The sequence below is a fragment of the Leuciscus leuciscus genome (assembly GCF_965113295.1).
Source record: "Leuciscus leuciscus genome assembly, chromosome: 16".
Lineage (NCBI taxonomy): Eukaryota > Metazoa > Chordata > Actinopteri > Cypriniformes > Leuciscidae > Leuciscus > Leuciscus leuciscus.
Genome location: NC_138740.1, coordinates 17,540,095 through 17,550,591, shown reverse-complemented (window position 1 = coordinate 17,550,591; position 10,497 = coordinate 17,540,095). Strand labels below are relative to the sequence as shown.

General features: G+C 47.1%; 1 long non-coding RNA gene across 1 annotated transcript; it reads right to left on the bottom strand.

The window, feature by feature from the left end:
• Positions 1 to 1,222: 1,222 nt before the first annotated feature.
• LOC309478290 lies at positions 1,223 to 2,091 on the bottom strand. The gene is made up of 4 exons (XR_014198926.1): positions 2,004 to 2,091; positions 1,764 to 1,792; positions 1,546 to 1,574; positions 1,223 to 1,351 (listed from the first exon to the last, which is right to left on the bottom strand). It is a non-coding gene; the product is annotated as an uncharacterized lncRNA (long non-coding RNA).
• Between the last annotated feature and the right edge of the window lie 8,406 nt (positions 2,092 to 10,497).

Here is a 10,497-nt window from a genome sequence, read left to right as displayed (position 1 = left end):
CCAATTGTGGCAAAGCTTTTTAGGGGCCGTTTACATGACATCGTTTTGAATTAAAAACGGAAAATTTGTGCGTTCTGACCCAGCGGCAACGGTCTCTTGAATCCAACACGGAAGAAACTTAAACTGCAATTCATCGACTGGCCGCTAGAGACAGGCTCCAAAAGAGTCATTCCCATAGAACCCCCATGTTAAGATGCCCAACTTTACAGCAGAAAACGGTTAACAGCCTTGTACAAAAAGTGGTTTTGGAATGAATAATATTTCTTTATTATTTTCATGGCTGTGTTGAATAGGGATAGTTGACAACGTTGTTATCTGTATGCGAAAAATGCAAAAGGAAAAACACTTGTTTTTAGCACATCATTGTCGTTTAATCATACCACCAGCAAAAGCCATTTTGCACCGTTTTTTTGTGCTCTTCAAGGTATTGGACTTGCTTGAGGCTTTTAATCAACAGAAATGGGGAAGGGCAATTAATTAGCCACTTCACCTTTATTTAAAGGTGATATTTCCCCATTGTATACAACATGCACAGGTCACAATCTCCTTCCCCACCATTGACGGAAATTTCCGTCATTTGTGAGAAAATGCTTCCCCACCACTGACGGAATTTTTCGGCTTTGTTTTTTCATATATATATAAATGCAGTCCATTTACCTATATTTTGATCATTCTTCGGAATTCTCAGCTTTTTGCTCAATGTTGCTTTTATTAATGAAACCAACCCACATTCAAGTGTTGAATACATGAAGCTAGAATAGAACTGATTTTGTTGAAAAGCAGAGGATCTGTTCTTTCGATACATTGCATGTTCAGATATACAAAATATTGTGGGTGCCATGAAAATTGAGGGGGAAAAAAAAGGGGAAAAGAAAACACTGATGGTGAAAGTTAAAAAAGGGATAGTTAACCCAAAAATGAAAATAGTCTAATTTACTCACAAGTTGTTCCAAACCTGTAGAAATGTCTTTATGTACACAAAGGAAAATATTTTGAAGAATGCCAGTAACCAAACAGTTGATGGACCCCATTGACTTCCATAGTATGCCCCACAACTGCTTGGTTGCCCTTAGTCTTTAGAATATTTTCCTTTAAGCTAAATAATTTCATACAGGTTTGAACAACTGGAGTAAATCATTTTCATTTTTGGATGACATCCCTTCAAACGTCTGCATTGTAGGCAACAATTTCCCCTCACATAAACAATGTAGAAAACACAAAATATGTGAATAAACAACTTTTATTGGGTTGAGGTTTTTCTTAAAGTTACAATACAAAAAAAGTTCATAATACACAAAAGGAACTCAAAAAATCTAAAGCAGCAGTCGTCTCAATCCCCTTCGTTTGAAATCTGGTGGACAAAAAAACACAACTACTTAGATTTACATTTGCGGGCCATATTTCTGAAAAGCTTAACATTTTGTTTAGAGTCAGAAAACCGTTTATCACCACTGATCAATCTGACGGTAATTCCAGCTATCAGTTTAGGTTTCATCATTATAAAGAACTCAGGCAGTATTTAAATAACATTTCTGCAGAACTCACCAGAAATTTGTGAAGTCCTTGTACAATATCTGCAAAAGACAGACAGATTGTTAAGGAACAGATCTACATGTGGATGTAGTAAATACTTCCACATTTAGTATGCTCAGAAAACCGTTTATCACCACTGATCAATCTGACGGTAATTCCAGCTATCAGTTTAGGTTTCATCATTATAAAGAAATCGGGCAGTATTTAAATAACATTTCTGCAGAACTCACCAGAAATTTGTGAAGTCCTTGTACAATATCTGCAAAAGACAGACAGATTGTTAAGGAACAGATCATACATTTGTTAAGTAACTTTACTTCTTCCACATTAAGTGTGCTCAGAAAACCGATCATCACCACTGATCCATCTGACGGTAATTCCAGCTATTTTCAGTTTAGATTTCATCACAACACAGTATGAAAGAAAATTATTATTGTAAAATAGTGGGAACTGGGTCCATTGCGTCTTACCATAATCAGTCGTATATTTTTTCGAAGCTTCTCTGAACACACATTCATTGCGTCGCAACTTCAGAACAGAAAGAACTAACACGCGTGCGCCTCGTGACTTATATACTCGAGTCGCTTGATGACGTAGTCCTTCCTGTTCTTCTGGTATTGAAAACACTAAGCGCGATCTGCTCATTTCTGCCAACTACTGGATTCATTTATAACCTAGAATTCGTACCTCAGGTCATATTTTCGTTGAAAATCCTTTTCGTTTCGTCCCTTTTGGGGGCATTGATTTCCTTTTGAGGTGTGACTTAGTTTGTTACTTACTACTCACTGTAAATTGTCATCTTTTCATAGTCAGGTAGGCTATTATTACATCGGAAACTGATATAAGCACTATTTCATCCCACATGGTTGTTCTTTGTGGAATAATAAGTGTATCCTTATTAATAGGAAATCTGTTCTTTCAGGACTGGATGGATAAAGGTGTCTGGTCCATTGTACACATTATGGATGGGGAAGGAAATGTCCTTATAACTTATAACTATAGTTATGACAATTTTTGTGAAAAATACCATATTATTTGTACTCGGAAATTATGTCTTTGTTAAAAGCTGTTCCTGATGGTTTGGTTCAGCTTGTTAAAGGTGCATTGTGTTATTCACCTGTGATTCCAAGACTGAGTAATTAAATCATTTCTGGACTTAATTTTGTGAAGGAGAGCTGTAAGATTAAAGTTTTAAGAACATTTGTAAATACAGAGACTTTCTTACTAAAGTTAGAAAGAGAACCTCTTGTTTTTGATTTTCCTAAAAAATAAAGTGGTTCAAATTAGAACAAGATTTCTCACTTTCCAAAGGTAAAAGAGGTTCAGTTTAAAATTATGAATGTTATTTATCCTTATAATGAGTTCCTCAGACATATTTAATTTGGGCTGTAATGAGTGCACCTTTTGTGAAGCAGACAAAGAATCATTGGACCATTTATTTTATTTATGCAAATTCTCAAAATAATTCTGGGATGATCTTCATGTTTGGTTAAGTTTTAAATATCTAATAGACTATTATTTTAAATCTATAAAATATTTGTCTTTTTTAAATTATGATAGTGAATTATTTGGTTAACAATATTGGGATGTTGGCCATGCAGATTATTAAAGCGGTCATATAGGGATTGTCAAAGGTTTTTTTTTTTTTTTTTTTTTGTCATCTACTGAATTTTTCATCAACGATACCAGGGACACCGAAACACCGGGGAACATGAAATTTGGTGGCCATGTAGCCCCACTAGACTTTTACGGAAAAATTTCGTTTGGTCCCCGGGGGCCACACATGTACGCACGCATACATACACGCACAGACACACACACACACACACACACACACACACACACACACACACACACACACACACAGACACACACATACACAAACACACACACATACACACACACACAGACAGACATGCACATACTACTACTTTTTTTAGGTATATACATAAACACGCAATACAGCCAAATTGCTCCACGTCATTTATTTTTGTGGAAAGCCAGTGCAGGCCTGAGCGGCGGTCATATTTTGTACGTCTAGTTATACATCTAGTTTAAAGGAACATGCCGACTTTTTGGGACTTTAGCTTATTCACCGTATCCCCCAAAGTTAGATAAGTCCATACATACCCTTTTCATCTCCGTGCGTGCTGTAACTCTGTCTGACGCACCCACCGCTAGCCTAGCTTAGCACAAAGACTGGAGTTAAACGGCTCCAGCTAGCATACTGCTCCCAATAAGTGACAAAATAACGCCAACATTTTCCTGTTTACATGTTGTGATTTGTCAAAGCATGTTCAAATAACAAGGTCACATGAGACACAGCCATCTTCTAACTGTATACATACTGGGAACTATATTCTCAGAAGGCGAAGCACTGCTACTTGGGCGGAGTGATTTGCTCGCAGCACCTGAGAAGCCCCGTGATGAGGAGCAGAGAGTTTGCTCAGAGTTGGAGTAAATCACTCTGCAGAAGTAGCATTTTATCGTGAGATCCCACCCCCTATGGGCAGGTTGAAAACATGCAGAACTAGCTCCTACTACTAGCTGTAGTCTCTAGCCTCTGGCCAAAAAAGCCTCTGATGACGCAAAATTTTGCGTCATCTGAGGTTTTTTTTCCAGACACACAATACAGAAATCTCTCGTCTCAGGGGGACATGAGGGAGGGAAGCACGGTCATTCGAAAATACTACCGGGTTCTCTTACGAGAGGTCTCTCGTACTTGCGTAAGTATCTTACGCTAGGGGAAAACCTCTTTTCCTCGAGATATTGAAGCCAAAAATTATCCTTAATTTTGCAATAATGTAAAACGCATTGCAGCAGCATGCAGACATGGGCGAGACAGCTCGCGTGCCCATTGGCTGCTCTGCGGCAACTGCACCAGCCTATCGATAGAGGCCCCTCATGACGTCAGAACCAATGAGGGTGCTTTGCGCCCATTACGTCATGTCCCGCCGAAAACGGGTGGGGCTAGGGCTATAAATACGGCCCAGAGAGGCTGGTTTGGTCAGTTTTTCATCTCTTCAGCGGGCTTACGCATCGCTGGATCCTGAGAGGAAGCCGCGCCGTCTGAGTCAAGCACCCAGCGGGATTAGTCTGCATCTGAAGCTGCCGGTCGACAACTCGCCGCTTTCAGTCGCCGTTCCTGCTGACGCTTTCCGGCGTACATATATCCTTTTATTGCTGTGTGTGTGTTCGCCGCTGCGACACGCACACTTATTCCTCTAAAAGAGCACGAGCGTCTTTTTCAAGATGCCTCGTTCATCCTGCGGCTCATGCCGAGCTCCACTCAGCGATGGGGACCACCATGTCATCTGTTTCCTGCCTGGGTGAGGATCACGCAGTTATCGCGCTCGCTGAGGGCGGCTGCCCTCACTGCGAATTAATGTCTATGGTGACTCTGCGGACTCGCCGGGCATTTTTCCGCGAAGCTGCGTCCGCGCCTTCGCCCGCTGAGCTGCTGCGCCGTAAAAAGCGCCGTGCTCAGCGGGTCCCTGAACCTCCTCCATCCCGCGAAAGCTCGCCAGTGCGCCCGCTAGCTTCGCCGCCTGCTTCACCTCAGTCTCTCACCGCCGGTCAGCGGCCGCCGTCTGCCGCCGCTTCCGCCATTGAGGATTATGAGGAAGCTGTACGGGTGGAGGACGACAGTTGCTCTCTCCTAACGTCGGGCAGTGAGGACTGGTCGAGCTCCGCGGACCTCGCACCATCTTCTCACCGGCCTTCTGGGAAAAGAGCCAGCATCGAGGCGGAGCTTATGCGTTTGCTCGAGCAGGCCGTCGAGAGCCTCGGCCTTGAGCAGCCTGCACTCAACCACCTGGACGGCTGTTTTCTACAAAGGGACCGCGCTTCACAGCCTTCAAGACCAGCCCCCTTCCTTCCTGAGCTTCACGAAGAGGTAGCTAAGTCTTGGAGCGCCCCCTTTTCAGCCAGAGTGCGTGCTCCCGTGTCCGCAGCATTCTCCGTAGTCGACGGTGCTAAGGACAAAGGGTACCACTCTCTTCCTCCCGTCGAGGAAGCGGTAGCCGCCCATCTTTGCCCGCCCTCTGCTGAACGGCGTGCTAAGACGGCGCTGCCATCAAAAGCCTGCCGCACTACCTGAGCTCTGCACGGTCGCGCTTACACCGCCGCCGGGCAGGCTGTCTCGGCGCTTCATTCAATGGCCATACTCCAGATCTTCCAGGCCAACCTTCTCCGCAAAATGGACGAGGAAGGACCGGAAGCTGTGAATTTAACGGATTTGAGGAGCGCGACGGATCTCGCCCTTCGCGCAACTAAATCCGCCGCGCAGGCCATAGGGCGGAACATGGCTTCTCTCACCGTGGCTGAGAGGCACCTATGGTTAACGCTCTCGGAGATTCCGGACTCGGAGCGCTCCGCGTTTCTCAACGCCCCCGTCTCCCCCGCTGGCCTCTTCGGATCTTCTGTCAAGGATTTCGCAGACAGATTCGCCGAGGTTCAGAAAACATCGCAGGCCATGAAACATTTCCTGCCCAAGCGCTCGAGCTCCGCAGCAGGTCGCTCTAAACAGCCGTCTGCTCGCAGCTCCCAGCCGCAACCCTCAGCTGCCGCCGCCCCACAGCGCCGACAGACCAGGGATCAGAGACCGCGCTCTCGCTCCGCCGGCCGCCGCCCCCCGCCGCGTGGGCCACGGCCGAAGATTGAGTTAAAGCCCGAGGCCTCTAAGTCTTCCTAGCCAGTTTACGGAAGCGACGGTGTTCAAGTCCCGCTGCGGCCGGACTTCCACCAAAAATTTTCGCTCGCTCAGTTCCAGTAATTGCGACTGTTCCAGCGTATTCTGCAGTACAAGTTGGCAGTACAGCCCGCTTGCCTGCACACAAACGCCGTTTTTACGGCGACCCAGATAAATCCCAAAAAGAGTGTATTTTATGGTATTCCGGCCACGGCCGATGGTGTTATGAGTGTAGTAAAAATGCCCACTGCCCAGTGCCCATTCCTACACACAGACACGGCCCGCCACACACGGCCCGCACAAATAAAATCGACTCATGTCGGTTGTGCACCAAATGTAGTGATCGTGCCCACGTCCCAGTGCCCGCAAACACTACACGCTACATGTCTCACGGTTTCTGTAAAAACGAAACCAACGCACATACAGTCTGCACAAACAGACGGTGTTCTCAGCGTTATGCATGGGCCCGTTGTCCCGCGCCCTCATTCGCTCACAGACATATTAAACCCCACGGGGCTCACCACGCTCGCTCTCTCTCAGCACACAGCTGCAGGAGAACTGAGCGCGGGCAGGCTGCCCGCTGTGATCAGCGCGCCCCCAGTCTTGCACGCTGCAAACGCGGCGCTCATGTTACAGCACACTGTTGCTCTCCGCTCGCCACTTGGCCGCGACCAGAGCCCAGATATCATTCTACCCCTAGCCACTCACGCGAAAGCGTGGGCAGAGCTCCCCGGGGTATCGAAGTGGGTGCTGAGCATTATAGAAAGAGGCTATTCGCTACAGTTTGGTCGACGCCCGCAACGCAAAGCGGCGCGAATCGAAACTACGGTGAAAAAGGAAGTAGCACACCTACTTCGAGCCGAAATAGCGAAGTTACTGAGCAAAGGGGCTATAGAACCCTTATCACAAGCTCAGAGCGAAGGGGGCATGTACAGCAGATATTTTCTGGTCCCCAAGAAAGACGGGGGTCTCAGACCCATCCTAGATCTAAGACGACTAAACAAAGCACTTCTGAAACGACGGTTCAGAATGCTCACGACCAAGAAAATCCTCTCGCAAATTTGCCAAGGGGACTGGTTCATGTCGATAGATCTGAAAGACGCCTATTTTCAAATACAAATAACGTCACGTCGCAGGCGATTTTTGAGATTCGCCTTCGAGGGCCAGGCATATCAGTACACAGTCCTGCCATTTGGCCTTTCCCTGGCACCTCGCGCATTCACGATGTGCATGGATGCAGCGCTCGCACCCCTCAGGCTCCGAGGCATACGAGTGCTGAATTATTTGGACGATTGGCTGGTTCTAGCTCGATCACAGTCGGAGCTCATAGAACACAGGACCATATTACTCGATCACCTCGAGAATTTAGGTCTCTCATACTCCTTTTCCACCAACAAGAACCGGGTGCTGGTTCAGAGCTAGAGCTATTGCCAGTTCGGAGTTGGTTCGACTGACGAGCTTACTAAGAACCGGTTTGCGTTTCCACCGGCCAGAGAGCCACAACAGAGCTATATCTTACGTCACTGCATACGTATCACGTTGCCCAGCAACGCTAGTACGGCAGCGCCAAACACAAACACACCAGACTTGTTCGAGATGCATCGGCTTCTCGCAGAACGATCAGCACATGAAATCAAAGCGATCAAAAAAGCACAAGGAGTCGTATGATCTCCAAACACTCCCGCAGCTCTGATCGGTCCACGCTGCTCCGATGCATCTCGAACAAGGCATCAACAATAATAGACGTTGCGTTACTATGGATGCGCGGCATCCAAACACGGCGAATCCAACGCGTTCGTGCAGCTCGCCGTAACTTACATAGACGGATATTATAATCGAGCCGCTATTAGCTCGATTAGCTGCTATTTAAAAATGGCGGTCACAAGTTTCTCTTCAGTCTTGTTGGCCACGGTAACCCCGCCCCCAGCCTCTGACGCAAGCGGTTCTTTCTTGGCTCCGTTCTAGACCCTGCAATGATTTGGTGCTACTTAAGAACCACTTTTACTGGTTCGGAGCTGGTGCTTTGGCGGTGGAAAAACAAAGAACCGATTTGAAACTAGGCTCTGGCTCCGAACCAGCACCAGCTCTGCCTTGGTGGAAAAGGGGTAACAGTCAATTGGGCGAAGAGTTCGCTTGTCTCCCAGTCAGAAAATATATTTTCTGGGCACAGATCTGGACTCGCTGTCTATGACAGCACAGCTGTCGCCGCAGCGCAGACTAAAGGCCAATTTATACTTCTGCGTCGAGTGTACGCCGTAGTGTACGTCGTAGGGTACGCACGTAGGCGACGCCGTCGTGAGCATTTATACTTCTGCGAATGTCTGTGTTGCTCTGCAGTTACACCGCCGAAACGCTAGTTGGCGCGGGTGGGTTTTAATGTTCCAGTTCCACTGTGTTTACATTCCTCGCGGCTGTTTTGAGTTTAGGTTTCTACGAGCAATGGCGACTGAAGGAGTCATACAGATGGCTGTATTTCCGCACTTCTTCAAGCAATCTCTCAGTCACTTGGTCTGTTTCCATGGCTCTTCACTGATCTTCGGAATTTAAAAATGGCGGGCGGGCGGTGCAGAGTGCAGAAGATCATTCCGGAAATGCGTAGGAGGAAACGCGATGCTATCCAGCCGACCAATCACAGATCTTGCGGTCCGCGTCGCCGCGACGCGTAGTTACATTTTTGAGGAGGTGCGCGTCAGGGTACGGCGAAGGGTACGACGTATGGTACACGTCAATGCGTATGCTACGCCGTACCTTCTACGCGAACCCGACGCAGAAGTATAAATTGGCCTTAAGTATTCAGCGCATGACAGAGATTTTTCGCCACGACGCTTTGGTCCTGCTCAAAAAATTTCAAAGGATGCTGGGTCTCATGGCTTCAGCATCCTCAGTGCTTCAGCTGGGTCTGCTTCGCATGCGCCCGCTGCAGTACTGGTTGAAAGCGCGCGCGCCGCGCAGAGCCTGGACCTCCGGTCTCGCGCGCCTCAAGGTCGATCAGAAATGCGTCGCAGCTCTGAAACCTTGGACAGTGACCGACTGGTACCGGTCAGGTGTCAGCCTGGGGACTTCCTCGAGTGTGAAGGTGGTGTTTACGGATGCCTCAACCTCGGGATGGGGAGTGCTGCTCGAGGGCAGACCGTTATTCGGCCAGTGGTCGGAACGGGAGAAGCTTCTGCATATAAACTGCCTGGAAATGATGGCAGTCGACAACGCGCTGAGGCGCTTTTGTCCCCAGAAAAAAAGAAAAAAAAAGACACCATGTCTTGGTCCGTTCGGACAACATGTCAGTGGTGGCTTATATAAATCACCAAGGAGGTATCAGATCCAGAATCCTTCACAGGCTGACGGAACGCCTCCTGGTCTGGGCTCAGCACAATCTGCGCTCGCTCAGGGCAGCGCATGTGCCCGGCCATCTGAATGTGGGACCAGACAGACTGTGCAGAAACAATCTTCCGGCAGGAGAATGGTCTTTACACCCACAGACAGTCGAACTGCTATGGAGGACATTTGGCAGAGCGAAAATAGACCTATTTGCGTCTCAAGAGCTTTCGGCGGGACATGACGTAATGGGCGCGAAGCACCCTCATTGGTTCTGACGTCATGAGGGGCCTCTATCGATAGGCTGGTGCAGTTGCCGCAGAGCAGCCAATGGGCGCGCGAGCTGTCTCGCCCATGTCTGCATGCTGCTGCAATGCGTTTTACATTATTGCAAAATTAAGGATAATTTTTGGCTTCAATATCTCGAGGAAAAGAGGTTTTCCCCTAGCGTAAGATACTTACGCAAGTACTCGTTCCCTCTTCTAGAGAGAACCGAGGTTACGTTAGTAACCGAGTACGTTTCTACAGATACAAAGCACAAAACAAGAGAACCAATCAAAAGCATCAGAATAGCATCGCTTTACTAAACAGCCTTTATATGGCAGGAGGCATCCTGCACATCATAAACAGGCAGATAAACAACTTATTATTCAACATATCCTAGCTTTTTACAGAAAATATTCAGATGTAACCCCCTTTAACATTTTCACCTTTAACATTTTCACAAGTAACTGTAATAGATTTACATTTTATTTGTAATTAAATTACGTAACTCCGTTACATGTAACTTGTTACTCCCCAACATTGTCAGTGTATGACATCAAAGTACCGCGAGAGCGATTCAAAAGCATATAGAGCCGGCTGCTCTTGCAGCACTTTGATATCATACACCGATCGGTCTGCGCAGCGCCGCTTCAAGTCAAACACACCTGGTGTTGCAAGAGGGCGGTTATTTAAAAAGT